The 25,897-nt window shown below is 37.2% G+C and overlaps 1 long non-coding RNA gene across 3 annotated transcripts in view; it reads right to left on the bottom strand.

Moving 5' to 3' along the window:
- LOC124524695 (uncharacterized) overlaps positions 1-25,897 on the bottom strand; it is a 75,229-nt gene that overhangs the window by 18,561 nt on the left and 30,771 nt on the right. For all 3 annotated transcript variants that reach the window (XR_006965298.1, XR_006965299.1, XR_006965300.1), the window contains one exon: positions 11,146-11,329. This is a non-coding gene — a long non-coding RNA (uncharacterized LOC124524695). The remainder of the gene's footprint in view (positions 1-11,145; positions 11,330-25,897) is intronic.

Raw genomic sequence — 25,897 nt, 5'->3', positions numbered from 1 at the left:
TTGTGTGTCTCATGTCCATGAAATACAGCCAGACCAACACTAAACCATCCAATACACCTAGAAAACTGATTGGAGGATTAACACAACAATCTGCACAACCTGAACCACAGAATTCAGCAGATACACGGCACAGAGAGGTGAATTTGGGGAGCGAGAAGCCATGAAAGGTAGGGAACCACTATTGTGGGCAGAGAGAGGACAGAGACTCGGGAGGGGGGGGAGAATACGGGAAAAGCACCCCTCCTCAAAATCAGCTGAAGAGAAAGTGGAAAATTGGAAACAGCCTCAGGGACTAAACTAAAAAGGGAGAAAGGAGAAAGGAGAGTCTTAAATTCCATTAAGACTGTAAACAAGGGGAGCACAAAGGCTGCAACTCCACAGCTCGATACCTGGTGGTGCTCTGGTAGGAAGGGCGAATCCCCAGGAACAGAGTGGAGGTGGAAGTTCTCGGGTCACATGGGGAAAAGCGGTTCCACTGCTGGAAAGACATTTGGTAGAGACTGTTGAAGCCACCTGGTCCCAGCAGACCCCAGAAAACGGCCACATTCGCTGGTGCTGGAACAAGGTTGTTAAGGGTGGAAGCCTGGTGCCAGATGTGTGTTGTGATTTTCCATAATCCCTGAAACACTGCTGCTACACTGTCTTGCAAACTTTTTCTGGGGCAGGCTGGCACCTGGCCGCAGTCTCTGGGCACCGGCAGCAGCAGGGTCCAGCAAGCTTTCCTGGGTGCAGCCAACATTTGGCCATTGCTCATTTGGCCATTGCTCGGTGAGACCCTCCCACAGAGGGGCTGAACAGGTCAAAGCCGCAATCCTTCGGAAGTAAGGGGCTGGGGAAAACAGCCGCATCCGAGATAAAACTCGGGAGAGAGGTACTGTCTGGGGCCTGGTCATGGAGGGTGAAAAAGCGGGGAGTGAATGAGAGCTGAAGACAGAGGACAGGTGTGTGATTGCTGACCCGGGAGAACAGACTGGATAGCTGGGTGGCACCATTTTCACCGCTCCCACACATGCGCATACGCACCTACAAGCACCACAACAATCCACCCCAGTAGGCTAGTAGCGCCATCTAGTGGAGAGCGGAACTGTTACACTGATCTCCGCCCAACTGGGCCAACTTTGCTCTTCAAGAACACAAGTCTCATTGCCAGCTTAGTTTATGGACTATAAAGAGCTACATAGACTGACTTCTAGGGGAAAAATGAAAGAATTTCAGTCCTCCTTCAATCTGTTAGCAGATTCATCTATTCAATTTTCTTTCTTCTTCTTTTCCTTTTTTCTTTTTCTCTTTTACAATTATTCTCTTTTTCTTGAATACCAAAAGAGAAAATATTCATTTTTATTTTCAATTTTTATTAAAAATATTTTTCTTTAATTTTTATTACTATATTTTTTACATTTGTGAAATTTTTTCAAATTCTATTTTACTTCCATCATTTTATTTTAGTCTACTTTAGTGTATTCACCTTTTCAAGTTTTCAAAAAATTTCCTTTTTTTAATTTTTCTTTTTCTTTTTTTCTTTTTTTCTCTTTTTCATTTCTTTTACTTGAATGTAGAAAGAGAAAAACTTCATTTTTACTTTCAATTTCTATTAAAAATATTTTCCTTTACTTTTATTACTATATTTTTTACTTTTATGTACATTTTTTCAAATTCTATTTTACTTCCATCATTTTATTTTAGTCTACTACAATCTATTCATTTTTTCAAATTTTCAATTTCCTTTTTTTGTTTTTTTATCTTTTTTCTTTTTTTCATTTCTTTTCTTTTTTCTTAAATACAGAAAAAGAAAAAGTCGTATTTGTTTTTAATTTTTATTAAAAATATTTTTCTTTAATTTCTTTCTACTGTGGACTTTATTTTTGTGTATAATTTTTCAAATTCTATTTTACCCCCATCATCTCATTTTAGTCTACTTCAATGTATTCATTTTTTCAAATTCTCAAATGATTTCCTCCCCCCCCCCTTTTTTTTGTTTAATCTGTCAAACCACTTTGAACACCCAGACCAAAACACATCTAGGATCTAGCATCATCTATTCAATTTTGTGTGGGGGTGTGTCTTTAATTTTTAATTTTAATATTTTTTTACTTTCAATTTTTCTATCTCATTAATTCCTTTTCTCCCTTCAAAAGGACAAAACGAAGGAATTCACCCCAAAAGAAAGAGCACGAAGAAACGACAGCCAGGGATTTAACCCACACAGATACAAGCAAGGTGTCTGAATCAGAATTTAGAATCACGATAATAAGAATACTAGCTGGAGGGGCGTCTGGGTGGCGCAGTCGGTTAAGCGTCCGACTTCAGCCAGGTCACGATCTCGTGGTCCGGGAGTTCGAGCCCCGCGTCAGGCTCTGGGCTGATGGCTCGGAGCCTGGAGCCTGTTTCCGATTCTGTGTCTCCCTCTCTCTCTGCCCCTCCCCCGTTCATGCTCTGTCTCTCTCTGTCCCAAAAATAAATAAACGTTGAAAAAAAAAATTAAAAAAAAAAAAAAGAATACTAGCTGGAGTCAAAAATAGGTTAGAATCCCTTTCTGCAGAGATAAAAGAAGTAAAAAATGGATGGGTGCAGCAGCAGCAAGGATGGATGAGGCAGAACAGAGAATCAGCGATATAGAGGACAAACTTACAGAGAATAACAAGGCAGAAAAAAGAGGGAGATTAAGGCAAAAGAGCACGATTTAAGAATTAGGGAAATCAGTGACTCATTAAAAAGGAACAACATCAGAATCATAGGGGTCCCAGAAGAGGAAGAGAGAGAAATAGGGGTGTAAGGGTTATGTGAGCAAATCATAGCAGAAAACTTTCTTCACCCGGGGAAAGACACAGACATCAAAATCCAGGAAGCACAGAGGACCTCCATTAGATTCAACAAAAACCGACCATCAACAAGGGATATCATAGACAAATTCACAAAATACTCAAGCAAGGGGAGAACTATGAAAGCAGCAAGGGAAAAAAAGTTCCTAATTTACAAGGGAAGACAGATCAGCTTTGGAGCAGACCTATCCACAGAAACTTGCCAGGCCAGAAAGGAGTGGCAGGATATAGTCAACGTGCTGAATCAGAAAAATATGCAGCCAAGAATTCTTTATCCAGCAAAGATGTCATTCAAAATAGAAGGAGAGATAAAAAGTTTCCCAGACAAACAAAAATTAAAGGAGTTTGTGACCATTAAACCAGCCCTGCAAGAAATTTTAAGGAGGACTCTCTGAGGAGAGAAAAGATGAAAACATATATATATAAATAAATAAATACCAAAAGAAACAAAGATTATAAAGGACCAGAAAACACCACCAGAAACTCCAACTCTACAAGCATCATACTGGCAATAAATTTGTATCTTTCAGTACTCACTAAACATCAATGGACTCAATGCTCTAATCAAAAGACACAGGGTGACAGAATGGATAAGAAAACAAGATCCATCTAAATGCTGTTTACAGGAGACCCACTTTAGACCTAAAGACACCTTCAGATTGAAAATAAGGGGATGGAGAACCATCTATCATGCTAATGGTCAACAAAAGAAAGCCAGAGTAGCCATACTTATATCAGACAATCTAGACTTTAAAATACTGTATCAAGAGATGCAGAAGAGCATTATATCATAATCAAGGGGTCTATCCACCAAGAAGACCTAAGAATTGTAAACATTTATGCACCAAATGTGAAACACCCAAATATATAAATCAGTTAATCACAAACATAAAGAAACTCATCAATAGTAATACCATAACAGTAGGAGACTGCAACACCCCACTCACAGCAATGGACAGATCATCTAATCGAAAAATCAACAAGGAGGGGCGCCTGGGTGGCGCAGTCGGTTAAGCGTCCGACTTCAGCCAGGTCACGATCTCGCGGTCCGTGAGTTCGAGCCCCGCGTCAGGCTGATGGCTCAGAGCCTGGAACCTGTTTCCGATTCTGTGTCTCCCTCTCTCTCTGCCCCTCCACCGTTCATGCTCTGTCTCTCTCTGTCCCAAAAATAAATAAACGTTGAAAAAAAAATTTTTAAAAAAAAAGAAAAATCAACAAGGAAACAATGGCTTTAAATGACACATTGGACCAGATGGACTTAACAGATATATTCAGAACATCTCATCCTAAAGCAGCAGAATATACATTCTTCTCCAGTGCACATGGAACGTTCTCCAGAATAGACCATATACTGAGACACAAATCAGCCCTAAGTATGTAAAAAGGATAGTGATCATACCGTGCATACTTACAGACCACAACGCTATGAAACTCGAAATCAACCATAAGAAAAAATTTGGAAAGGTAACAAATACTTGGAGACTGAAGAACATCCTACTAAATAATGAATGGGCTAACCAAGCAGTTAAAGAGAAAATTAAAAAGTATATGGAAGTCAATGAAAATGATAACACCACAACCCCAAACCTCTGGGACTCAGCAAAGGTGGTCATAAGAGGAAAGTAGATAGCAATCCAGGCCTTCCTAAAGAAGGAAGAAAGATCTCAGATACACAACCTAACCTTATGCCTTAAGGAGCTGGAAAAAGAATAGCAAATAAAACCCAAAACCAGCAGAACACAGGGAATAATAAAGATTAGATCAGAAACGAATGCTATCGAAACCAAAAAACAGTAGAATAGATCAATGAGACCAGAAGCTGGTTCTTTGAAAGAATTAACAAAATTGATAAACCACTAGCCACTTTGATCAAAAGGAAAAAGGAAAGGACGCAAATAATAAAATCAAGAATGAAAGAGGAGAGATCACAACCAACACAACAGAAATAAAAACAATAATAAGATAATATTATGAGCAATTATACGCCAATAAAATGGGTAATCTGGAAGAAATGGGCAAATCCCTAGAAACATATACACTGTCAAACTGAAACAGGAAGAAATAGAAAATTTGAACAAGCCCATAACCAGTAAGGAAATCGAATTAGTAATAAAAAATCTGTCAAAAAACAAGAGTCCAGGGCCAGATGACTTTCCAGGGGTTCTACAAAACATTTAAGGAAGAGTTAACACCTATTCTCTTGAAACTGTTCCAAAAAATAGAAATGGAAGGAAAACTTCCAAACTCTTTGTATGAAGCCAGTATTACCTTGATTCCAAAACCAGACAGAGACCCCACTAAGAAGGAGAACTATAGACCAAATTCCCTGATGAACATGGATGCAAAAATCCTCAACAAGATATTAGCCAACTGGATCCAACAATACATGAACAAAATTATTCACCACGACCAAGTGGGATTTATACCTGGGATGCAGGGCTGGTTCAATATCCGCAAAACAATTAACATGATTCATCACATCAATAAAAGAAAGGACAAGAACCATATGATCCTCTCAATAGATGCAGAGAAAGCATTTGACAAAATACAGCATCGTTTCTTGATAAAAGTCCTCAAGAAAGTAGTGATAGAAGGAGCATACCTTGAGATCATAAAAGCCATATATGAATGACCCAACGCTCATCCTCAATGGGGAAAAACTGAGAGCTTTCCCCCTAAGTTCAGGAACAAGACAGGGATGTCCACTCTCGCCACTGTTACTCAACATAGTATTGGAAGTGTTAGCCTCCGCAATCAGACAACACAAAGAAATTAAAGGCATCCAAATCGGCCAGGAGGAGGTCAAACTTTCACTCTTCGCAGATGACATGATACTGTACATAGAAAACCCAAAATATTGCACCAAAAAACTGCTAGAATTGATTCATGAATTCAGCAAAGTTGCAGAATATAAAATCAATGCACAGAAATCGGTTGCCTTCTTATACACCAACAATGAAGCGACAGAAAGAGAAATCAAGGAATCGATTCCATGTATAGTTACACAAAAAACCATAAAATACCTAGGAATAAATCTAACCAAAGAGGTGAAAAAACTATACATTGAAAATGATAGAAAGCTTATGAAAGAAATTGAAAAAGACACACAAAAAAATGGAAAAAGATTCCATGCTCCTGGGTAGGAAGAACGAATATTTTTAAAATGTTGATACTACCCAAAGCAATCTACATATTCCGTGCAATCCCTATCAAAGTAACACCAGCATTCTTCACAGAGCTAGAACAAATAATCCTAAAATTTATATGGAGCCAGAAAAGACTCCAAATAGCCAAAGCGATCTTGAAAAAGAAAACCAAAGCAGGAGGCATCACAATCCCAGACTTCAAGCTATACTACAAAGCTGTAATCATCAAGACAGTATGGTACTGGCACAAGAATAGATACTCAGATCAATGGAATAGAATAGAGAACCCAGAAATGGACCCACAAATGTATGGCCAACTAATCTTTGGCAAAGCAGGAAAGAATATCCGATGGAATAAAGACAGTCTCTTCAGCAAGTGGTGCTGGAAAAACTGGACAGGGACATGCAGAACAGTGAACTTGGACCACTTTCTTATACCATACACAAGAATAAACTCAAAATGGATGAAAGACCTAAATGTAAGACAGGAAGGCATCAAAATCCTTGAGGAGAAAGCAGACAAAACCTCTTTGATCTTGGCCACAGCAACTTCTTACTCAGTATGTCTCCAGAGGCAAGGGAAACAAAAGCAAAAATGAACTACTGGGACCTCATCAAAATAAAAAGCTTCTGCACAGTGAAGGAAACAATCAGCAAAACTAAAAGGAAACTGACAGAATGGGAGAAGATATTTGCAAATGACATATGGCATAAAGGGTTAGTATCCAAAATCTATAAAGAACTTATCAAACTCAACACCCAAAAAACAAATAATCCAGTGAAGAAATGGGCAAAAGACATGAATAGACACATCTCCAAGGAAGACATCCAGATGGCCAACAGACACATGAAAAAATGCTCAACATCACTCATCATCAGGAAAATACAAATCAAACCACCATGAGATACCACCTTACACCTGTCAGAGTGACTAACATTAACAACTCAGGCAACAACGGATGTTGGTGAGGATGTGGAGAAAGAGGATCTTTTTTGCATTGCTGGTGGGAATGCAAGCTGGTGCAGCCACTCTGGAAAACAGTATGGAGGTTCCTCAAAAAACTAAAAATAGAACTTCCCTACAACCCAAAAATTGCACTACTAGGCATTATCCACGGGATACAGGTGTGCTGTTTCGAAGGGACACATGCACCCCCATGTTTATAGCAGCACTATCAACAACAGCCAAAGTATGGAAAGAGCCCAAATGTCCATTGATGGATGAATGGATAAAGAAGATGTGGTGTATATATATATATATATATATATATATATATATACACACACACACACAATGGAGTATTATTGGGCAATCAAAAAGAATGAAATCTTGCCATTTGTAACTATGTGAATGGAACTGGAGGGTATTAAGCTAAGTGAAATTAGTCAGAGAAAGGCAAAAATCATATGACTTCACTCATATGAGGACTTTAAGAGACAAAACAGATGAACATAAGGGAAAGGAAACAAAAATAATATAAAAACAGGGAGGGGGACAAAACAGAAGAGACTCATAAATATGCAGAACAAACTGAGGGTTACTGGAAAGGTTGTGGGTGGGGGCACAGGCTAAATGGGTAATGGGCACTAAGGAATCTACTTCTGAAATCATTGTTGCACTATATGCTAACTAATTTGGATGTAAATTTAAAAAAAATAAAAAATTAAATTAAAAAAATTTAAATTAAAAAAAGAAATAATTATTGATATTTTTGTTTGGTGTGTAGTGTCAGTAATTTTACTCTAATATGGGTAAGATATTTTCCAAAGGCATACGTCCTCTCCAGGAAATCCTACCTCTCTTCTTGGACATTAGGAATGAAGATAGAGTACACTTACACATAATCACCCATACTATTTAATAATAAAATATATAATTTCTAATCTAACTTCATAGGTGCAGAGTTTACTATCTGTTTGGTATGACATGATAACTGTAGACAAATACATGATGATCTGAAATGCTTTTGGACATTTGGCTTTTATGGGGGGAGTGTTGAGCTGTTTTTAAGTTTTGAAGTACATCCTACCCATGATATGTGCACTCAGCCTTCTTGCTTTATGGCAGTGGTACAGCTTTTGTCTTGGCTTCTTCCCTGTGACCCTTCCCATTAGTTTCTAGCCACTGCTCAACCCTCTCCACTCAAAGAGGAAGCTTTATCTCTCCTTTTATTTCCTTCCAGTTCCTGTTAAAAAAATAGAGGCCTATTATTATCCTAATTATTATGCATAAAAAGATAATATTTTACACCAGAAAAAAAAAGTTCTCTGTCCATATTACATCAACTCAGGCAGAACTCTTATACCCAAATAGTATACACTCTGTCTTCTCCCTGGTTCCAATGAGTGAACTGTCAATGCTCTTCTCTAAACTCAGGTATTCTACTCATTCACTGGATGCCATCTGCTACTGACTACTCAAAGAATAACTTCTGTAGTCGTTCTCTCTCTCTCCCTCTTGTATCACTGTAGGCAATGTTGGCATGCCCAGGGCTCTGCCCTGTACTCTTCACATCTTGGTCTACAACTGACCCCTAAATGTTCTCAAATTTAGACTTCAAATATGCTTCATCTCTTGAAAGATTCATCACTTATATCTCAAAGCCAAACCACACTCCTAAATTCTAAATTAATATATTCAAATTGCTTACTTAACATCTCCAGCTGCATAACTAAGAGGCGTCTTTAACATATTTAAAACTGAGGTCTTGACCTTCCCTGTATCTTTTCTTCTCAAGGTTCCACATCTCTGAAAATGGCAATTCCATGTTTTCCAGTTGTTCAGATCAAAACATTGGAAGCACAACTGAGTTTTCTCACTTCCTCATAACTACATAACAGCCAACAACAAATACTCTGAACTTTTTCTTCAAAATATATCCATAATCTAATAATTCTGAATAATCTAATTACTACCATCATTGCCCCTCTAGTCAAAGCCACTATTATCATTCACTTCAACTACATGGATTCTCTCCTTTCACCTTTGTTTCCATGCAGTCTGTTCTTTACACAGGAGCCACAGGCAGGTCATGGCATGCCTCTGCTTAAAAACATCCCATGGCTTTCCAGCCTCCTCAGAGTAAAAATCAAAGTCCTTGCCATGGTTTACAAGACCCTATGTTATCCAGCCCAATAAGATCTCTCTCCAATGTCATCTCTTACCCATTCCCCCCTTGCTCACTTCTAGTCACACTGGCATGTTTCTATTTTCTAGAACACATCTGGCCCTCAGTCATCCAAAGAGCCTGTGTTCCTTTGCCTGTGGATCACCTTTCCACATGGATCAACAAAGCAGACCTCTTCACTGTCTTCAATCTTCTGTTAACTTATCATACAGGTCTGACATAAAATAGAATATTAATAAAGGCTAGAACATGCATAATAGTAAATGCTTGCTACATCCATCATTAGAGATTGTATTGGATCAGATGTGATATATATTTAGAGAAATACAGTTTCACTGTATGAATGAAATCTAGAAGATTTAAAACAATACATATCTTCCATGTAACTGTGAAAGAGAAATACTAATTGCTAACACTTCCTGAATTCTATTTTCCTGGACATTGTGTTCCTTATGCATATTAAATCACTTAATCTTTAAAATTGCCCTGGGGAATAGGTAATATTATTTCCATTTTAGAGATAAGACACGTGCAAAGAGAAGTAATTTGCCCCAAATCACAAAGAATGGGAGCTGGGATTTCAATCTAAGTGATATCTTCAAAACTATGCGTTTCACCACCACACTCATTTTCCAAACTATGTCCATAATTTCAGGTTTCTTCATGAAACAAAATTCCCTAGGTTCAACCTTGGTTTTTTAAAAGTACCACTCTTAGGAGAGATGTTGATAATAAGGGAGGCTGTGCATGTGTTGGGGGAGGGATTTTATGAGAATTCACTATACCATCCTCTCAATTTTGCTGCCAATCCCAAACTTCTCTTAAAAGTCTTTTAAAAATTCCTTTAGAAAAAAAGTTAGAATGCTCAAATAAATTATAAATAAGATTACAAAAGCAAAGACAAGTACGCTTGGCACAATTCTAATACCCTCCCAAGATTCTTGCCCCTTGCTGTACACTTCTGCATGATCCTCTCTGTTGAGGGTAGGCAGGCTTTGTAAATATGATGTAATGGTCACTCCAATGCCTGGATAATGCTACTTTGCACAGGTGACCTTAAGAAAGAGTGATGTTCCTCACTGGGCTCCAGCATAAGTGAGCATAAGTTCAGGGAGCCCTCTTCCTGAAAAACAAAGTCAAATTCTGGAACACACATTTTATGTGCAGGAAGTTTTCCATTGTTGGCTTTGAAGATGGAGAGAGTCATATGGCATGGACCTGCGAGTATGTAAGTGACCCTCTAGTAGGTTTCTATCAAGTAACTGAATTCTGCCAACAACTGGAATCATCTTGGAGGAGGACTCTGAACTTCAGATGAAGATACAGCTGAGAACCTAGCTTCTCTGTGCCTGGATTTATAACCTGCAAAACTGTGAGATCATATATTGGTATTACTTGAAGCCATTATGTTTGCAGTGATTCCTTACTTGGCAACAGAAAACTAAGACAACAGGCATCTCAGTTATATCAATGAATATAATTCGTTCACATTCACTCAGAAAAAGAAACTACTTTGTCTGATTCGGTTTAAAGAAAATATTTTGCCTAGAAGAAATATATATCTAAAGCAAAATGCTGTAGAAATCGATACATCTTTGTCAAGCTCAGATGAGGTTCATAGAATTTGTGTGCTTAAGGGATCATGGAGGTTAGTGGCAGCAAGAACAGATGAGAAGCAGCATGGAGAGGGATTCCTGCTGATTAACTGTTGCTTAATTTCAGTTATGCCCTTCGTGTAAGAGCAAACTTCAGGTCAGAACCTGAAAGGACACCAATTTCTTGCTCTTTGCCCCATTATCTGGTTAAAATATACTGAAAAACCTGAGTGTTTAAAGTATATTCAGAATCCACATTTGACTTAATTGTATACTTTATCCTGGCTAATATACGGTTATGTCAGCATTTGGATGAACATTACCAACAAAATATTGAACAAAAAATATATGCAGTGCGATTGTTATTAATATGAAACTATTGTGACATTCAGTTTATTGTGGACTTGACCTACTTTTATTAAGATTTTTATTGTTTCACTGAAATTAAATACCTTACCTGTTGATTCGTTTTAACTGGACTGCCAAGTCAACAGTGTGGCATGGAGCTGTGGTCTTCACACAAGGTTGGGCATAAACACACCAGAGGGTACACAAAGACATTCCAAGGGTTCAAGTTTCCTTTACTGATGCTGATACTTTCAGATCCTTAGCTTCTATGTAGATTCTTTTCCAATTCTAATCTGAAAAAGAACATATTTTGCTGATTCTTCATTCCCAACTCCCCTTTCATAATCCTTTCTCCTACTTCACCCAGATTATGATCCTCTCACATTATCCAGAATCTTGCAATGAAGTGTGTCCCTAGCCAATAAAACTATCCCAGGCATCAAATGAAGTCAGTTTGATTGAAAGAAACATTGGTGAGTGACTTTAGTGACTGTTTAACAACTTGTTTTGCAAGTGAGTTGGCTTTAAATTCTTTGCTTTCAACAAAATTGATGTAATACCCAATAAAATCAATAACATATTATTGAAAATAATTTTTGTGACTTTTGGCATATTTATATAAAAGCTTCAGACAAATTGAGTAATATTAATACTCCCATCCCATCCACTTAAAAATGTGAAAAGGATTTTACATTCATAAAAACAAAACCTAACAGATTTGATTGAACTCTGATTCTCTAACAATTCTAATTATTCATCCATAGATAGAAGAGAAAGTTTAATCTCTCTCATTTAGAAATGTAAGACTGATCAATTTTGTCATATTTAATAATTATTTATCAGCCTCTTAACATGTCTATATTGTTCTGACCACATGAGACCTAATAAAAATTGCATTGGCAAATTAATTATGAAGATATGTCTTAGTAATTAGACATAATTCTTTTCATAAGAAATTTAAAAAATTAATTTTGAATTATATACCCATATTTATTGTAGGGAATTATAATAAGGTGATCAATAAAAGATACTAAAAATAGAATATTACATTAAGATAAAATGTTATGAAAGTTGTATAGCAAAACTCAGAAATCTAGGATAAAAAAGGTATTATATAGAATTCCTAAACATAAAAAGAATGAGTACTTTTTAAAAAGTAAATGATTGTAGGGGTGCCTAGGTGGCTCAGTCAGTTGGGCAGCCGACACTGGCTCAGGCCATGATCTCATGGTTCATGGGTTTGAGCCCTACGTCAGGCTCTGTGCTGGTAGCTCAGAGCCTGGAGCCTGCTTCAGATTCTGTGCCTCCTTCTCTGTCCCTCCCCTGCTAATACTCTGTCTGTCTGTCTCTCGCTCAAAAATAAACATTAAAAAATGATTAAAAAGATAAATTATTTTGAGCATGAAATCACTGTGATATTTAGGTTCAATCGGACATTTTTAAGAGAATTATCTAGATGTTAATTTTTAATGAAAATAGTTGCAGTCTGTCAAATTGCATCTTTATGACTATTTAAAATTTTGATTAAAAATTTTAGCTATCAACTTAGACGTGCATATTAGAGAGCATATTTTTTACAATGTATTAAAGACAATATGAGCAAAGAAGTTTGAAGGCATTACCACAGAGCAGGGGCTTTGGATTTGGTCATTCCTGGGATGTAATAATTTCTTGTACTACTTTCTAACCAGGGCATATTTCATCAGCAATAAATTAGGATTAATTCCTCTTTCAAGATTGCTGAGAATAAATAAAATAATGTCTATAACTGACCTACCCTGTACTTAGTACTCGTACCTCCCTCATATCTTCCGCTACAGGGAACATGGTGCCTAACCTAGTAAATGTGTTGACTTAATTTCAAAAAAAAAAAATCAACTTTAGCCATAACAATACCCAGAGAAAAAGCTTCTAGTGATGACAAGGGGAACCAGGTCTCTGACCAACATCCCAAGACATGGATGCCATTAAAACAGACTGCTTTTCTGTTTTTTTTTTTTGTTTTTAATGTTCATTTTTGAGAGAGAGACAGACAGACAGAGCGTGAGTGGCAGAGGGAAAGAGAGAGAGGGAGACACAGAATCCAGAGCAGGCTCCAGGCTCTGAGCTGTCAGCACAGAGCCGGATGCGGGGTTCAAAGTCACGAACCGCGAGATCCTGACCTGAGATCAACCAACTGAGCCACCCAAGCGCCCCTTGCTTTTCTTTTAATTAGGATTATGTGCCATGTAGATGAATTCAAATATTATAAGGAGAATTTCTGAACTTTACACATGCTTGTCATTAAATTATAAAAACTAATATTTTACAAGAAAAGGCATTCAGATGTTTTCTTCAGGAAATACTAGACTTACCCTTATAAAAGGTCCATTAAAAAAAAAAACACTCCTCCCTTGAAATTAGCATATTCTATTATAGCTAGTAGAGATTTCAATACAGAATATCTTTTTAAATTTTTTTTAACGTTTTATTTATTTTTGAGACAGAGAGAGACAGAACATGAACAGGGGAGGGTCAGAGAGAGGGAGACACAGAATCTGAAATAGGCTCCAGGCTCTGAGCTGTCAGCACAGAGCCCGATGGGGGGCTCGAACTCACGGACCGAGAGATCATGACCTGAGCCAAAGTCAGCCACTTAACTGACTGAGCCACCGAGGTGCCCCTCAATACAGAATATTTTTGTGCCTGTCTAATGGGGAACTCAAAATTATCTGTGTATCTTTGTATTTCATAAACTGTAAGGCTGGGGTTTGTCTGAAGAATACAGTGTATCAGTGATCTTTAAATAGATGTGAGTAAGCAAGAGATTGCAAATTTATCAGAAACATGGATAAAATTTAAAATTAAGGGTTTCAGTAGGTCCTCAAACCCATGAACTGCAGTGAGAGGCAGACCAGGCTTCTTTGGACCTCATACCCCATGTTAGGAAGAATAAAGAAATTAGTAACCCTGAGGAATGAATTAATAGAAGTCAAATCTGTGGAAAAAAGGACCAAAATCAAATACATAAACTGGCAGATTTATCCAACAGTGATTTTGGTCAAAACAATCAACTACAACTTATTAGCTTCCATAAATTAAGGCCCTTTGTGAATTAATCAATCTAAAATTTAACCTCTAGAAAATGGTTCATAGATTAGATTTCTGATTCATTATGACAGATGAATGCCTGGGTTTATTTTTGATTTTCATAGAATTCTTAAATATTCCTGGTTAAATAAACTCTTGGCACATAGGAATGACAGATTCCTAAGTACAATTGTGGCTTAAGCAGATACAAGGCAAGAGAAAACTATCCCCACACCTACCTCCACACAAATAGGACTTCAATAAAAAATAATTTTCACCATCCTTCTGAAGTTTTTTCTTTTTATGTAGACAAGTAAAATTGGACTGGAACTATGGAGTTACATATTCAGAAACAAATATATATTTATTTGATAAATCAAATTATGATTCAATCTTAGTAAGGCGATGTATACTATGCTTATGTCTAACTTTATTTAATCATCTTTATTCATGCATACATCTCTTTATTATCTTTTGTCTTTAGGATTTTTATAAGAAATAACTGCTTATGCAAAAATGTAAATTTGGTGCCTGGGTGTCTCAGTGAGTTAAGCATCCAACTTCAGCTCAAGTCATGATCTCACAGTTCATGGGTTCAAGCTCCGCATCAGGTTCTGTACTGACAGTGCAGAGGCCTGGAGCCTGCTCCCGATTCTGTGTCTCCCTCTCCCTCTCTGCCCCTCCCTGACTTATGCTCTATCCCTATCTTTCAAAAATGAGTAAACGTCAAAAATTTTTTTAATGTAAACTTTTGAAAGCAGTCATCTAAAACTAAATACTGGCCATCAAAAGAGTCAAGTGAACCATTCAGCACAAGCAAAAGGTTTATGCCCAAAGGTTTTACAACATTCATTTATATGAAAATAAGTAAAACATATTTTAGCATATATATTCAGAATTGATTTTATGCACAATATGTATTCTAATTATAACATTCTAATTTATAAACAATACATACTATGGTTCTGACAGTGAAACTGTGATGAAACACAGAGTACAAATTTTAATTACATACAGTTCTAATACAGTGAGCACTGCAGCATTTCTGTCATCTTTGAAATGGTAACAGAATGAAAAAAAAGTTTTTGAAATATGAGCATGAAGGTAATGAGATCAATAAATGTCAGCTAGAAAAAGTAATCACAACTCCTGAGACTCACTGACCTTTCTACAAATTCCAGAAATAATAGAGTAGCTTGGGATGAGGAATTCTTTAACAATGAGAAACTGATACAATTATAAGAAGAAAGGGAAGCATAGATTGCCTTATGACAGCAAAAACATTGCCTATAAAGGTAATTTTGACACAATAATTTATTCCCTTGATTTTTCTGCTAAGGTCACCACCAACATTGATCACAAATCTTTGGTCTTTACAGAGACAAAATTCCCATTGAAGCCTTGTGAATACTGATATACCTGCTTCATAAACTTTTAGTTTGCTTTGTCATATTTAGCATCCTAATAGAGGTTAATCGTGCAGTTAGTTAATTTAAATGCCCAAAGTGAAAAGCATTCTATTTTGGAAGTTGTAAAATCACTGTATCAGTATCTGAATATAATCTGGAAAAATCCAATTTTGGAAAGTGTTTGAAGGAGTCTTTGGAAAGATTTAATCATCATTAAATATTCAGCATTTGAATATAAAATGAAATGACACTGTAAAACTCCGAACTATGATATTAAAATATTTTTTAAAGTCCACAAAATTTTAGAACATACTGTAAAATAAGGCTTCTGGAATGGCTAAGTTTCTACAGAACCAGAGGGATGAGAAGGGAGTAAGTTTTCATTTATTATGGCTTTTATTCTGAGTGCAGACTGGAATTGGCACTATAAAAGTGGCTAAAATTTCAAGAGAAAACCCACAGTCGTTCTACACCAAGAAATGAGAAAAAAAAAAGTTCAGGGAAAACACAGGTATTTAAAAGTGAAGGTAAAATCAAGGAAATTAAAAAAACAGAAACATAAACCACAGATTCTGCTCAAATACTTCATCCATATGTTTGGCTGACCCCGAACTATACATGAGCTGGGAAAAGTCAAAGTAGTATGTCTAAATATAAAAAACAAAAAAAACAAAAAAAAAACAAAAAAAAAAAACTGAGATTTAAATATCCAGCCAAGAGGCAGAGTTTTCAATTTGACTCCAACCAAATTACCTACTGAAAGAAGTCATCAACACACTTCTTAGAAATATAACAAAATCCAGAGACTCCACAACCTGAAATTCAGGATGCTCAGGACATGATTATAAACTACTTGACTCATAAAGAATCAGGAATCTTAAAAAAAAAAAATCATCTGAAACCCAATCAAAAAAAGAAACAGGTCTTGAAATTATCAGAAAAGGAATTCTAAATAACTGTTATAATTAAACTCAATAAAAATATGATCACAATGAGAAAAAGAAAGCAATTCTTGGAGATGAAATAAAAAGCTATAAAAGAAAAATGAATGTGACAGGATTCTGAGAAGATATTAAGTAGAAAGTACCAGGAATCTGTCTTCCCAACGAGGTAACACTTATACTGGCAGAATCTGTCTAACATAACTATTTAGGAACTCTAGAGGCTACTGAAGGTTGCAACTTTCAAAGGAAGGCTTGAATATTAAATTACAGTTAATTGTGGGGCGCCTGGGTGGCTCAGTCGGTTAAGTGGCCGACTTCGGCTCAGGTCATGATCTCGCGGTCCATGAGTTTGAGCCCCGCGTCGGGCTCTGTGCTGACAGCTCAGAGCCTGGAGCCTGTTTCAGATTCTGTGTCTCCCTCTCTCTGACCCTCCCCTGTTCATGTTCTGTCTCTCTCTGTCTCAAAAATAAATAAATGTTAAAAAATTTTTTAAATAAATAAATAAATAATAAATAAATTACAGTTAATTTCAGTTGTTATCACAATAGCAGGTACCCATTCCTCTCCCCCAGCCCTATGGCAGGTACACATGTTCCTAAAACAGTCAGCACATAGCTTGTAGGACCCACAGTGAGCACGTGTTTGGGATCCTTAATAAGTTTATCACCAAATTTCTCATCAGAAACTTTGGAGGCCAGAAGGGAGTGGGCAGATATAATCAAACTGCTAAAAGAAAAAAGCTGTCCACCAAGAATCCGATATCCAGAAAAACTATCCTTCAAGAGTGAGGGTGAAATTAAGACATCCCCAGATAAACAAAAGCTGAGGAAATCCATGACCAAATATCTGACCTGCAAGAAATACTCAAGGAAGCCCTGCAGGGTGAAATGAAAGGACACCAGACAGTCACTCAAAGCTACATGAAAAAATAAAGATCTCAATAAAAGTAAATAGGGGAGGGGGCACCTGGATGGCTCAGTTGGTTAATTGTCTGACTCTTAATTTTGGCTCAGATATGATCTCACGATCATGAGATAAAGCCCTGTGTTGGGCTCTGCACTGACATTGTGGAGCTTCTTGGGATTCTCTCTCTCCCTGTCTCTCTCCCCCTTCCCCATTCTCTGTCTGTCTCCCTCAAAATAAGTAAATACATTTTTAAAAAAGTAAGTATCTTCTCCCATTCTCTCAGTTGCCTTTTAGTTTTGCTGATTGTTTCCTTCTCTGTGAGGAAGGTTTTTATCTTCACGAGGTTCTAATAGTTCATTTTGCTTTTGTTTCCCTTGCTTCTGGAGACATGTCTAGTAAGAAGGTTCTGTGGCTGAGGCTAAAGAGGTTGTTGCCTGTTTTCCCCTCGAGTATTTTGATGGCTTCCTGTCTTACATTTAGGTCTTTCATCAGTTTTGAGGGGTTGTTTGTGTATCATGTAAAAAAGTGGTCCAGGTTCATTCTTTTGCATGTCGCTGTCAGTTTTCCCAGCACCATTTCCTGAAGAGACTGTCTTTTTCCCATTGAATATTCTTTTCTGCTTTGTCAAAGATTAGTTGGCCATACATTTGTGGGTCCATTTCTGAGTTCTCTATTCTGTTCCATTGATATATGTTTCTTTTTGTGCCAATACCATATTGTCTTGATGATTACAGCTTTGCAACACAGCTTAAAATATGGAATTGTGATGCCTCCTGCTTTGGTTTTCTTTTTCAAAATTGCTTTGGCTATTCAGGGTCTTTTATGGTTCCATACAAATTTTAGAATTGTTTGTTCTATCTCTGTGAAGAATGTCTGAGTTATTTTGATAGGGATTGATTTGAATGTACAGATTGCTTTGGGTAGTATGGACATTTTAACATTATTTGTTCTTCCAATCCATAAGCATGGAATTTTTTTTCCCATTTTTTTTGTGTCTTCTTCAATTTCTTTCATAAGTTTTCTATAGTTCTCAGTATACATATCTTTTATCTCTTTGGTTAGGTATATTCCTAGGTATTTTATGGTTTAGCATATTCACAAATGACATATCAGCAAAGGATGAGTATCCAAAATCTATAAAGAATTTATCAAACTCAACACCAAAACACAAATAATCCAGTGAAGAAATGAGCAAAAGACATGAAGAGACACTTTTCCAGAAAAGACATTCAGATGGCTGAAGACACATGAAAAGATGCTCAACATCACTCATCATCAAGGTAATACAAATCAAAACTCCTGTCAGAATGGCTAAAATGAACAACTCAGGAAATGACAGATGTTGGCAAGGATGTAGAGAAAGTGGAATCCTTTTGCAGAGTTAGTGGGAATGCAAACTGGTGCAGGAACTCTGGAAAACAGTATGGAATTTCCTCAAAAAATTAAAAATAGAACTACCTTGACCAGCAATTGCACTACTAGGTATTTATCCAAAGGATACAAAAATTCTGAATCAAAGGGGCACATGCACCCCAATGTTTATAGCAGCACTATCAACAATAGCCGAAGTATGGAAAGAGCCCAGTGTCCATCGACTGATGAATGGATAAAGAAGATAGGGTATATGCAGAATGGAATATTACTCAGTGATCAAAAAGAATGAAATCATACCAGTTGCAACAACATGGATGGAACTAGAGTATATTATGCTACGCAAAGTAAGTCAATCAGAGAAAGACAAATACCATTCGATCTCACTCATGTGGAATTTAAGAAAGAAAACAGATGAACATATGGGAAGGGAAGGAAAAATAAGATGGCAACAGTTAGCGAGGCAAAGTATAAGAGACTCTTAATACAGAGAAGAAACTAAGGGTTGTTGGAGGGGAGGTGGGTGAGGGGATGGGCTGAATGAATGATGGGTACTAAAGAGGACACTTGTTGGGATGAGCATTGGGTATTATATGTAAGTGACTAAATTCTAAACCATTATTACACTATGTGTTAACTTTGATTTAAATAAAATATTTTTAAAAGTAAATGAGTGAGCAATTATAAAAGCTAGTATTATTATAACAATGTTTTGTAGTTCTACTTTTTTCCTACATTATTTAAGAGAGTAAAATATATTGTATTAGTCTAAAAATGTAGTATTATTTTAACTTTGGTTTGTAATGCCACATTTTGTTTTCTACATAATTGAAGACTACCACATTTAAAAGAATTATTAGTTTATTTTTGGGGGCATACAACATATAAAGTCATGATTTGGTCACATGAACAACTGAAAAGTATAGGAATGGAGCTGGAAAAGAGCAGAGATTTTGTGTTATTGAAGTCATGCTGGTTTAAATTCAATTTAAGATGTTATAACTTTAGGATGCTAAATGTAATTCCCATGATAATCACAAAGACAAGAGCTACAGAATATACACAAAAGGAAATGAGAAAGGAATTTAATCACTGCACTACAAAAAATCAACTAAAAACACAAGAATAGAGTAATACAAAAAATGAGGAACAAAAATATGGGGCATATAGAAGCCAAATAAAATAATTACAGATGTCTCCTTTTATCAGTGATTACTTTAAATAAAATGGATTACACTGTCCAGTCAAAAGACAGAGATTGCCAGAATGGATAAAATCATAATACAATTATATTCTGTTACATCTATAGACACAAATAGATTGAAAGTGAAATGATGGAAAACAACATTCCGTGCAAATAATAAACAAAAGAGAGATGGGGGGAGCCATACTAATAACAGAACAAAATAGCCTTTAAATCAAAAAAGATTACAAGAGAAAAAGAAGGACATTATATATTAATAAAATGTTCGATACAGCAAGAATTTGTAACAATTATTAACATTTACACACCTAATAACAGACCAACAAAATATATAAAGCAAAAACTGACAGAACCAAAGGAAGAAATAGAAAACTCTATGACAATAGAGATGTCAATACCTCACTCTCAAAAATGGACAGATCAATCAGACATAAATTAAGAAAGGAAACAGAAGACTTAAAAATATAAAAAACTGGGATGCCTGGGTGGCTCAATTGGTTGAGCGTCTAATTCTTGATTTCAACTCAGGTCATGATCCCAAGGTTGTGGGATGGAGCCACACATCGGGCTCTGTGCTGAGCATGGAGACTGCTTAATGTTCTCTCTCTCCCCTCCTCTGTCCCTCTCACCCACTCATGCTCTCTCTCTCTCTCTCTCTCTAAAATAATAATAATGATAAAATACAACAAACTAACTAGATCTAACAGGCATATACAGAACTCTACCAAACAACAGAATAGACATTCTTCTCAAGTGCATAGGAGACATTTTCCAGAACAGCTCATATGTTAGGCCACAAATTAAAGTCTCAATAGATTTTAAAGATATATCATAGAAACTATCTTCTCTGACTACAGTGGGATGAATTTAGAAATCAATAATATAAGTAAAACTGGAAAATTCACAAATGTGTAGAAATTCAATAGTATACTCTTAAACAATTGATCAAAAAAAAAAAAAAGGAAAGAAATCACATAAAAAAGTGGAAATCCTTAGAGAAAAGTGGAAATTAAAACATAACATACCAAAACTTTGGGGATGTAGTGAAATCTGTAAAGGGGGAGTTTAAAGATTTACAATCAAACATTAATAGAGTTCCAGGACAAGATGATTATATAGGAAGATCCTGAACTTACCTCTTCCTACAGACATACAGTTTCTACAGTTATATATGGAACAATACCCTCCAGGCGAAAAAAAAAATCCTAAAAGCTGATGAGATAACCCCTTTACATCAAGCAAACAAAAAGGAAACCACATCAAAGAGGGTAGGAAAAGCTGAGAGATAATCTCACCATAAACCCCACCCACAATGCAGCAGCTCTCAATCAAGAGAAAACTCAAAACTTAGAGCTTCTGAGGAGTAAAGGGCTCATACGCCACATTGGACACCTGAACTTTTAAGACCAGCATTTGAGAGACAAGTCCCCAAAACAATTGCCTTTGAGGACCAATGGAGCTCATACCCATGAGACATGTAGGGCTGTGGTGAACTGAGAAATAGCTCTTGAAGGATCTGTCCACAGATTGAGCCATCCCAGGGCCCAGCACAGAAGCAGCCCATTAGAAGATTGCCCAGACATTATGTGAAAGGCTGATTTGCTAATTTTAAAACATTGGCCTGAGGGGCAGAGGCCTGCTGAGATACTCTCCAGGGATGGAGGCTGGTGGGTGCCATCTTCTGCTCTCAGCTTGCTAAAGTCAGCAGGCAACATCTTTTTCTCCTTTTATTTTCTTTTTATTCTTCTTATTTATTTCTTTTATTCTTACATTTATTTATTTATTTATTTATTTATTATTTATTATTTATTTATTTATCAGTGTCATGTTTGCACTCTGCCTCTGACCCACTCCAGCCAGTGGGTGCCATCCACACACTCTCCCTTTGTCTCACCCCAGAGTGCCATTATCTCCTGGGGGAAGGTTCTACTCACATCTGACTTTACAGTTTTTATGTCCGGTGACACAGCATTTGTGGCTGCCACCCAGGGGATACCTGTTAATTGTCTGGATCCAAAGACCAGGGAGGGACTTGTATTCCTAGGTCTCATGGGACTGTAACAATGCAGAGACAGGTCTTGGCAGACTACCACTCCCAGTCGTTGTACAGACAGTAGATTGAAACATATCCCCAGCCGTTCTGTCAAATAAAGTCTATTTGTTTATCCAGAAGCTTTAGCCTGTTGGACAAATTATGCTTTGGCACACTTACAGTGGCTTATGAAGGTGCTCCCAGGGAACAAAGGCTGGTGCACATCATCTTTTTACTCTCCCTCTGCCTTGCTCTAACTCACTAGTGTCTTCCAGAGAGGAGCTTATACACTTAACTTGTGCCCTGAGTTTTGGGGCTGCTGCCAAAAATAAACACCTACATTGCTTGGCTCTGGTGGCCAGCAGGGTTTGTATTCACAGGTCCCACAGGACTGTAACCAATGGAAAAAGAGCTTTTGAACAGCTGTCAAGCCCAGGACACAGCAAGAAGCAACAGACCCAGGAGCTCAATTTGTATGTAAAAGAGGCCTATTAGCTATTCATTATAGCTACTGCTTGAGGGTCACACTTCAAGTTAGGCATACATCTAAGGACTGGATGTAAATTCTTCCTGAGACCTCAGAGAGCAGGGGCTACCTCTGTCCTTTTCCTCTACTGCTACAGAACACCAGCATATCTTGGAAGAGACCTCTTACATGTCTAGTACACCAGTCTTTACATCTGGTGCTCTGGTTTTTGAGGTTGCCGCCCAATAGATATCCCTTGATCACCTGGACCTAGTGGCCAGAAGGGTTTGTGCTCCTGGGGCCCATGAAATTGCAACATTGAGAAAGACAATTGTGGCAGACTACCAATTCGAGGTTACTGCACAGACAGCACACTGAAACACATCCTCAACCATTCTGTAAAAGAGGTCTACATGTTAATCCTGGAGCTTCATCTTTAGACACAGGCTTCAGGGTTGGCACACATTAGGGGCTATTGAGGGAACATAGGTTGGGATACCATCACTGTGCTCTCTCTTTGCCTCTCTTCAGCTACAAGTATCTCCCACAAAAATGCTTATACCCTTATCTGGTGTTCTAATTTTTGCAAGAGCAGTTCAGGGAACACAACCAGATTGCCTGGTTTTGATGTCCAGTGGGGCTTAAACTGTGTTACCACAGGACTGAATATATTTTTATTCTTTAAAAGCTGTCGTCTGAGGGTTTGGCCTCCAATCAGCCTACATCTAGGTACTGACTGAACTCTACCACTTTGGGACACTGACTGGTCTTAGCATACCCTCAACTCCTGAGAGTTATTAAAAATAAAAAAGGCTGCCTAGACAATCAAAGAGGTTAGAAAGACAATCAAGATCGAGAGCAGGATTGAACAACAAGTTTCATCTATATAAGGCCAACCCACCAAGACTCAGAGAAATGGGTGTTTCATCTAATAGGTAGAAACTAAACAGAGTCAAGCAAAATGATGAAACAAAAAAATATGTTCCAAATAAAAGAAAAAATAAATAAAAGCTCAGGAAAAAAAAACTTAATGAAACAGAGATAAGTAATTTACCTGTTAAAGAGTTCAAAATAATGGTATTAAAGACGTTCCCAAACTCTGAAGAAGAACAGATGAACACAGCAGGAACTTCAACAAAGAGATGGAAAATATAAGAAAGTACCAAACAGAAGTCACATAGCTGAATACAATAAATGAACTGAAAAACATTCTAGAAGGGTTCAACAACAACGAAGCAGAAGAAAGGATCAGTGAACTCAAAGACAAGGCAAAAGAACTCATCCAATCTTAACAGCAAAAAGAAAAAAGGATGAAAATAGTGAAGACAGTTTAAGGGACTTATAGCACAACCTCAAGTGATATAGCATTCACATTATAGGAATTCCAAAAGTAAATAGAGAGATGAAGGGGAAGAAAATTTATTTGCAGAAATAATGGATAAAAACCTCCCTAACTTGGGAAAGGAAACAGACATCCATATCCAGAAAGCCCAGAGTTCCAAATAAGATGAACTCAAAGAGACCCAAATGAAGACACATTATAATTAAAATATCAAAACTTAAAGACAAGGAAAGAATCTGAAAAGTAGCAAGAGAAAAACAATGTGTTATGTAGAAGGGAACCCCTATAATACTAACAGCAAATTTTTCATCAGAAACTTTGGAGGCTAGAATGAAGTACCATGATATAGTCAAAGTACTGAAAAGAAAAACTTCCAACTAAGAATATTTCTACCTACCCAAGTTATCATTCGTATTTGAAAGAGAGATAAAGAGTTTTCCAGACGAGCAAAAGCTGAAGGAGTTCATAAACAGCCCAATAAGAAATACTAAAGGGACTTCTTAGACTGACAAGAAAGGGTGCTAATTAGTAACAAGAAAACATATGAAAGTGTAAATCTCACTGGTAAATGTAAATATATAGTAAAGCTAGTGGATTAATCACCTACAAAGCTAGTATGAAGGTTAAACACAAAAGTGATGAAAAAAAACCCTGTAACTACAACTAACGATGTAGAAGATGAAATGATCTAAAATGTGATATCAAAAACATAAAACATGGGAAAGGGGTAAAAATGCAGAGCTTTAGAATGAATTCAAACTTAAGCTGTTATCAACTAAAATAGAATGTCATAAACCTAAGTTGTTATATGTAAGCCTCATGGTAACCACAAATCAAAAACCTATAGTCAATACACAGAAGATAATGAGAAAGGAATCTAAGCATATCACTAAAGAAAGTCATCAAAACAAAAAGGAAGTCAGAAAGATAAAAGAAAAAAAGAAAAGAAAAACAGACGAAATACAAAAAGAAAGAAATTATCAAAATGGCACAAAGTACATACCTATCAGTAATTACTTTAAATGCAAATGGACTAAATTCTCCAATCAAAAGACACAGAGTGGCTGAATGGATAAAAAAAAAAAAAATAAGACACATCTATGTGTTACCTATAAGAGATTCACTTCAAATGTAAGAAATTATATTAACATCTTTTCTGGCCATAAAGGTATGAAACTAGAAATCAACTTAAAATATAAAATGAAAAAATTAAAATAGGTAGAGATTAAACAACATGCTACTGAACAACCAAAGGTTGACAAACCCAAACCAGAAATCAAAAAATACCTTCAGACAATAATGAGAATAAAAATAAAATATACAAAAACTTACAAGACACACCAAAAGCAGTTCTAAGAGGGAAGTTTATAGAAAAAAAAAAAATCTCAAGCAAAAACCTAACTTTGCTCCTTCAGGTAATAGAAAAAGAAGATCAATTAAGTCCAAAGTTAGTAGAGGAAGGAAAAAACAAAAATCAGGGCAGATATAAATAAAATAAAGACTACAAAGACAATAGAAAGACCAATGAAGCCACGAGATGGTTTTTAAAAAGATAAAATGAACAAATTTTAGTTGGACTCACTAAGAAAAACAGAAAGAGGTTATAAATACATAAAATCAGGAAACAGAGGAAGATGGCGGTGTAGGAGGACGCTGGGCTCACCGCGCGTCCTGCTGATCACTTAGATTCCACCTACACCTGCCTAAATAACCCAGAAAATCCGCCAGAGGATTAGCAGAACGGAGTCACCAGACCCAAGTGCAGACGAGAGGCCCATGGAAGAGGGTAGGAAGGGCGGCGAGGCGGTGCGCGCTCCACGGACTGGCGGGAGGGAGCCGGGGCGGAGGGGCGGCTCGCCAGCCAAGCAGAGCCCCCGAGTCTGGCTTGCAATAGCGGAGGGGCCTGACGGACTGTGTTCCGACAGCAAGCGCGACTTAGCGTCTGGGAGGTCATAAGTTAACAGCTCTGCTCGGAAAGTGGGAAGGCTGGAGGACAAAGGGAGGGTGAGCTGCGGAGCCCCCGGACTACAGAGCTCAGTTTGGCGGGGAACAAAGGCGCTCGCCAGCGCCATCTCCCCCGCCCATCCCCCAGCCAAAATCCCAAAGGGAACCGGTTCC

The sequence above is a fragment of the Lynx rufus genome, unplaced genomic scaffold (genome assembly GCF_022079265.1).
Source record: "Lynx rufus isolate CCGP_SWC_20201006 ecotype Redwood Valley unplaced genomic scaffold, mLynRuf1.p SCAF_4, whole genome shotgun sequence".
In the NCBI taxonomy this organism is placed as follows: domain Eukaryota; kingdom Metazoa; phylum Chordata; class Mammalia; order Carnivora; family Felidae; genus Lynx; species Lynx rufus.
The sequence above is the reverse complement of the archived record's forward strand: the minus strand, read 5'-3'. Positions and strand labels throughout refer to the sequence as shown.